Consider the following 6,000-nt stretch of genomic DNA (forward strand, 5'->3'; position numbering starts at 1 on the left):
TGTGGTGTTCATGAAGTTGGGTGTTGAGGTGCATGTAGTGCATTTTGACAGAAAGTCACTTTACAACATCTTACAAGCCCAAAGTGGATTTTGAAAAAAGTTTCCACGAGCGCATGTTTTGGCCGTCTCAGCCAACTGTCATGAAATATGAAAAGTAAACGTGTCTTCACTTTTCCTTCATAGCTTGAAATTGGAAGGTCTTAGAAGCTTGAAACCAAGCGCATACAACACAAAGGGCCTCAATGAGCTACTGGCCGCTCACTGGTGGCTCCAGCGCACGCGGTTCAGTCGCATCATTCACTCTGATGTGGTGTTCATGAAGTTGGGTGTTGAGGTGCATGTAGTGCATTTTGACAGAAAGTCACTTTACAACATCTTACAAGCCCAAAGTGGATTTTGAAAAAAGTTTCCACGAGCGCATGTTTTGGCCGTCTCAGCCAACTGTCATGAAATATGAAAAGTAAACGTGTCTTCACTTTTCCTTCATAGCTTGAAATTGGAAGGTCTTAGAAGCTTGAAACCAAGCGCATACAACACAAAGGGCCTCAATGAGCTACTGGCCGCTCACTGGTGGCTCCAGCGCACGCGGTTCAGTCGCATCATTCACTCTGATGTGGTGTTCATGAAGTTGGGTGTTGAGGTGCATGTAGTGCATTGTGACAGAAAGTCACTTTACAACATCTTACAAGCCCAAAGTGGATTTTGAAAAAAGTTTCCACGAGCGCATGTTTTGGCCGTCTCAGCCAACTGTCATGAAATATGAAAAGTAAACGTGTCTTCACTTTTCCTTCATAGCTTGAAATTGGAAGGTCTTAGAAGCTTGAAACCAAGCGCATACAACACAAAGGGCCTCAATGAGCTACTGGCCGCTCACTGGTGGCTCCAGTTCACGCGGTTCAGTCGCATCATTCACTCTGATGTGGTGTTCATGAAGTTGGGTGTTGAGGTGCATGTAGTGCATTGTGACAGAAAGTCACTTTACAACATCTTACAAGCCCAAAGTGGATTTTGAAAAAAGTTTCCACGAGCGCATGTTTTGGCCGTCTCAGCCAACTGTCATGAAATATGAAAAGTAAACGTGTCTTCACTTTTCCTTCATAGCTTGAAATTGGAAGGTCTTAGAAGCTTGAAACCAAGCGCATACAACACAAAGGGCCTCAATGAGCTACTGGCCGCTCACTGGTGGCTCCAGCGCACGCGGTTCAGTCGCATCATTCACTCTGATGTGGTGTTCATGAAGTTGGGTGTTGAGGTGCATGTAGTGCATTGTGACAGAAAGTCACTTTACAACATCTTACAAGCCCAAAGTGGATTTTGAAAAAAGTTTCCACGAGCGCATGTTTTGGCCGTCTCAGCCAACTGTCATGAAATATGAAAAGTAAACGTGTCTTCACTTTTCCTTCATAGCTTGAAATTGGAAGGTCTTAGAAGCTTGAAACCAAGCGCATACAACACAAAGGGCCTCAATGAGCTACTGGCCGCTCACTGGTGGCTCCAGCGCACGCGGTTCAGTCGCATCATTCACTCTGATGTGGTGTTCATGAAGTTGGGTGTTGAGGTGCATGTAGTGCATTTTGACAGAAAGTCACTTTACAACATCTTACAAGCCCAAAGTGGATTTTGAAAAAAGTTTCCACGAGCGCATGTTTTGGCCGTCTCAGCCAACTGTCATGAAATATGAAAAGTAAACGTGTCTTCACTTTTCCTTCATAGCTTGAAATTGGAAGGTCTTAGAAGCTTGAAACCAAGCGCATACAACACAAAGGGCCTCAATGAGCTACTGGCCGCTCACTGGTGGCTCCAGCGCACGCGGTTCAGTCGCATCATTCACTCTGATGTGGTGTTCATGAAGTTGGGTGTTGAGGTGCATGTAGTGCATTTTGACAGAAAGTCACTTTACAACATCTTACAAGCCCAAAGTGGATTTTGAAAAAAGTTTCCACGAGCGCATGTTTTGGCCGTCTCAGCCAACTGTCATGAAATATGAAAAGTAAACGTGTCTTCACTTTTCCTTCATAGCTTGAAATTGGAAGGTCTTAGAAGCTTGAAACCAAGCGCATACAACACAAAGGGCCTCAATGAGCTACTGGCCGCTCACTGGTGGCTCCAGCGCACGCGGTTCAGTCGCATCATTCACTCTGATGTGGTGTTCATGAAGTTGGGTGTTGAGGTGCATGTAGTGCATTGTGACAGAAAGTCACTTTACAACATCTTACAAGCCCAAAGTGGATTTTGAAAAAAGTTTCCACGAGCGCATGTTTTGGCCGTCTCAGCCAACTGTCATGAAATATGAAAAGTAAACGTGTCTTCACTTTTCCTTCATAGCTTGAAATTGGAAGGTCTTAGAAGCTTGAAACCAAGCGCATACAACACAAAGGGCCTCAATGAGCTACTGGCCGCTCACTGGTGGCTCCAGTTCACGCGGTTCAGTCGCATCATTCACTCTGATGTGGTGTTCATGAAGTTGGGTGTTGAGGTGCATGTAGTGCATTGTGACAGAAAGTCACTTTACAACATCTTACAAGCCCAAAGTGGATTTTGAAAAAAGTTTCCACGAGCGCATGTTTTGGCCGTCTCAGCCAACTGTCATGAAATATGAAAAGTAAACGTGTCTTCACTTTTCCTTCATAGCTTGAAATTGGAAGGTCTTAGAAGCTTGAAACCAAGCGCATACAACACAAAGGGCCTCAATGAGCTACTGGCCGCTCACTGGTGGCTCCAGCGCACGCGGTTCAGTCGCATCATTCACTCTGATGTGGTGTTCATGAAGTTGGGTGTTGAGGTGCATGTAGTGCATTGTGACAGAAAGTCACTTTACAACATCTTACAAGCCCAAAGTGGATTTTGAAAAAAGTTTCCACGAGCGCATGTTTTGGCCGTCTCAGCCAACTGTCATGAAATATGAAAAGTAAACGTGTCTTCACTTTTCCTTCATAGCTTGAAATTGGAAGGTCTTAGAAGCTTGAAACCAAGCGCATACAACACAAAGGGCCTCAATGAGCTACTGGCCGCTCACTGGTGGCTCCAGCGCACGCGGTTCAGTCGCATCATTCACTCTGATGTGGTGTTCATGAAGTTGGGTGTTGAGGTGCATGTAGTGCATTTTGACAGAAAGTCACTTTACAACATCTTACAAGCCCAAAGTGGATTTTGAAAAAAGTTTCCACGAGCGCATGTTTTGGCCGTCTCAGCCAACTGTCATGAAATATGAAAAGTAAACGTGTCTTCACTTTTCCTTCATAGCTTGAAATTGGAAGGTCTTAGAAGCTTGAAACCAAGCGCATACAACACAAAGGGCCTCAATGAGCTACTGGCCGCTCACTGGTGGCTCCAGCGCACGCGGTTCAGTCGCATCATTCACTCTGATGTGGTGTTCATGAAGTTGGGTGTTGAGGTGCATGTAGTGCATTGTGACAGAAAGTCACTTTACAACATCTTACAAGCCCAAAGTGGATTTTGAAAAAAGTTTCCACGAGCGCATGTTTTGGCCGTCTCAGCCAACTGTCATGAAATATGAAAAGTAAACGTGTCTTCACTTTTCCTTCATAGCTTGAAATTGGAAGGTCTTAGAAGCTTGAAACCAAGCGCATACAACACAAAGGGCCTCAATGAGCTACTGGCCGCTCACTGGTGGCTCCAGCGCACGCGGTTCAGTCGCATCATTCACTCTGATGTGGTGTTCATGAAGTTGGGTGTTGAGGTGCATGTAGTGCATTGTGACAGAAAGTCACTTTACAACATCTTACAAGCCCAAAGTGGATTTTGAAAAAAGTTTCCACGAGCGCATGTTTTGGCCGTCTCAGCCAACTGTCATGAAATATGAAAAGTAAACGTGTCTTCACTTTTCCTTCATAGCTTGAAATTGGAAGGTCTTAGAAGCTTGAAACCAAGCGCATACAACACAAAGGGCCTCAATGAGCTACTGGCCGCTCACTGGTGGCTCCAGCGCACGCGGTTCAGTCGCATCATTCACTCTGATGTGGTGTTCATGAAGTTGGGTGTTGAGGTGCATGTAGTGCATTGTGACAGAAAGTCACTTTACAACATCTTACAAGCCCAAAGTGGATTTTGAAAAAAGTTTCCACGAGCGCATGTTTTGGCCGTCTCAGCCAACTGTCATGAAATATGAAAAGTAAACGTGTCTTCACTTTTCCTTCATAGCTTGAAATTGGAAGGTCTTAGAAGCTTGAAACCAAGCGCATACAACACAAAGGGCCTCAATGAGCTACTGGCCGCTCACTGGTGGCTCCAGCGCACGCGGTTCAGTCGCATCATTCACTCTGATGTGGTGTTCATGAAGTTGGGTGTTGAGGTGCATGTAGTGCATTGTGACAGAAAGTCACTTTACAACATCTTACAAGCCCAAAGTGGATTTTGAAAAAAGTTTCCACGAGCGCATGTTTTGGCCGTCTCAGCCAACTGTCATGAAATATGAAAAGTAAACGTGTCTTCACTTTTCCTTCATAGCTTGAAATTGGAAGGTCTTAGAAGCTTGAAACCAAGCGCATACAACACAAAGGGCCTCAATGAGCTACTGGCCGCTCACTGGTGGCTCCAGTTCACGCGGTTCAGTCGCATCATTCACTCTGATGTGGTGTTCATGAAGTTGGGTGTTGAGGTGCATGTAGTGCATTGTGACAGAAAGTCACTTTACAACATCTTACAAGCCCAAAGTGGATTTTGAAAAAAGTTTCCACGAGCGCATGTTTTGGCCGTCTCAGCCAACTGTCATGAAATATGAAAAGTAAACGTGTCTTCACTTTTCCTTCATAGCTTGAAATTGGAAGGTCTTAGAAGCTTGAAACCCAGCGCATACAACACAAAGGGCCTCAATGAGCTACTGGCCGCTCACTGGTGGCTCCAGCGCACGCGGTTCAGTCGCATCATTCACTCTGATGTGGTGTTCATGAAGTTGGGTGTTGAGGTGCATGTAGTGCATTGTGACAGAAAGTCACTTTACAACATCTTACAAGCCCAAAGTGGATTTTGAAAAAAGGGTAACACTTTACTTGACGGGTTCATTCATAACACATTCATAACAGCTGTTATGAACTGCACATGAAGCATTCATGACTGATTCATGAAATATAACTCAACATTCATACCAACACTTTCATGAATGTGGAAGACAAAACGACGAAAACTTGTCAAAATAAAAGTCCAGCAATCTACTATTCCATATACAGGGTATATGAATCCTCTCCAGTGTTTGTAAACATCTCATGAATATTTTATGAAGTCTACTTCAAATGTCACCTAACTATACGAGTTGTGAAGTATTCATCATACTGGGAAGTGACTGTCATTGGTGTAGACAATTAATGCATTCTTCAGAGGTTACTATCATAAAATAAACAAACAGACAAACAGAAAACTAAATTATCCTGGACACTGCACTTCCCCATTGACTAAGATGTGACATGATCAGGTTGGCTAAAACAAAAAAGACAGCAATGCTGCTTTGCGATTGTTGGACTTTTATTTGGACAAGTTTTTGACATGTTGTTCATGAAAGGGTTGGTATGAATGTTGAGTCATGTTTCATGAAACAGTCATGAATGCTTCATGTGCAGTACATGACAACTGTTATGAATGTGTTATGAACGAACCCGTCAAGTAAAGTGTTACCGAAAAAAGTTTCCACGAGCGCATGTTTTGGCCGTCTCAGACAACTGTCATGAAATATGAAAAGTAAACGTGTCTTCACTTTTCCTTCATAGCTTGAAATTGGAAGGTCTTAGAAGCTTGAAACCAAGCGCATACAACACAAAGGGCCTCAATGAGCTACTGGCCGCTCACTGGTGGCTCCAGCGCACGCGGTTCAGTCGCATCATTCACTCTGATGTGGTGTTCATGAAGTTGGGTGTTGAGGTGCATGTAGTGCATTGTGACAGAAAGTCACTTTACAACATCTTACAAGCCCAAAGTGGATTTTGAAAAAAGTTTCCACGAGCGCATGTTTTGGCCGTCTCAGCCAACTGTCATGAAATATGAAAAGTA

Source organism: Sardina pilchardus, chromosome 18 (assembly GCF_963854185.1).
Source record: "Sardina pilchardus chromosome 18, fSarPil1.1, whole genome shotgun sequence".
Taxonomy (NCBI): Eukaryota; Metazoa; Chordata; class Actinopteri; order Clupeiformes; family Clupeidae; genus Sardina; species Sardina pilchardus.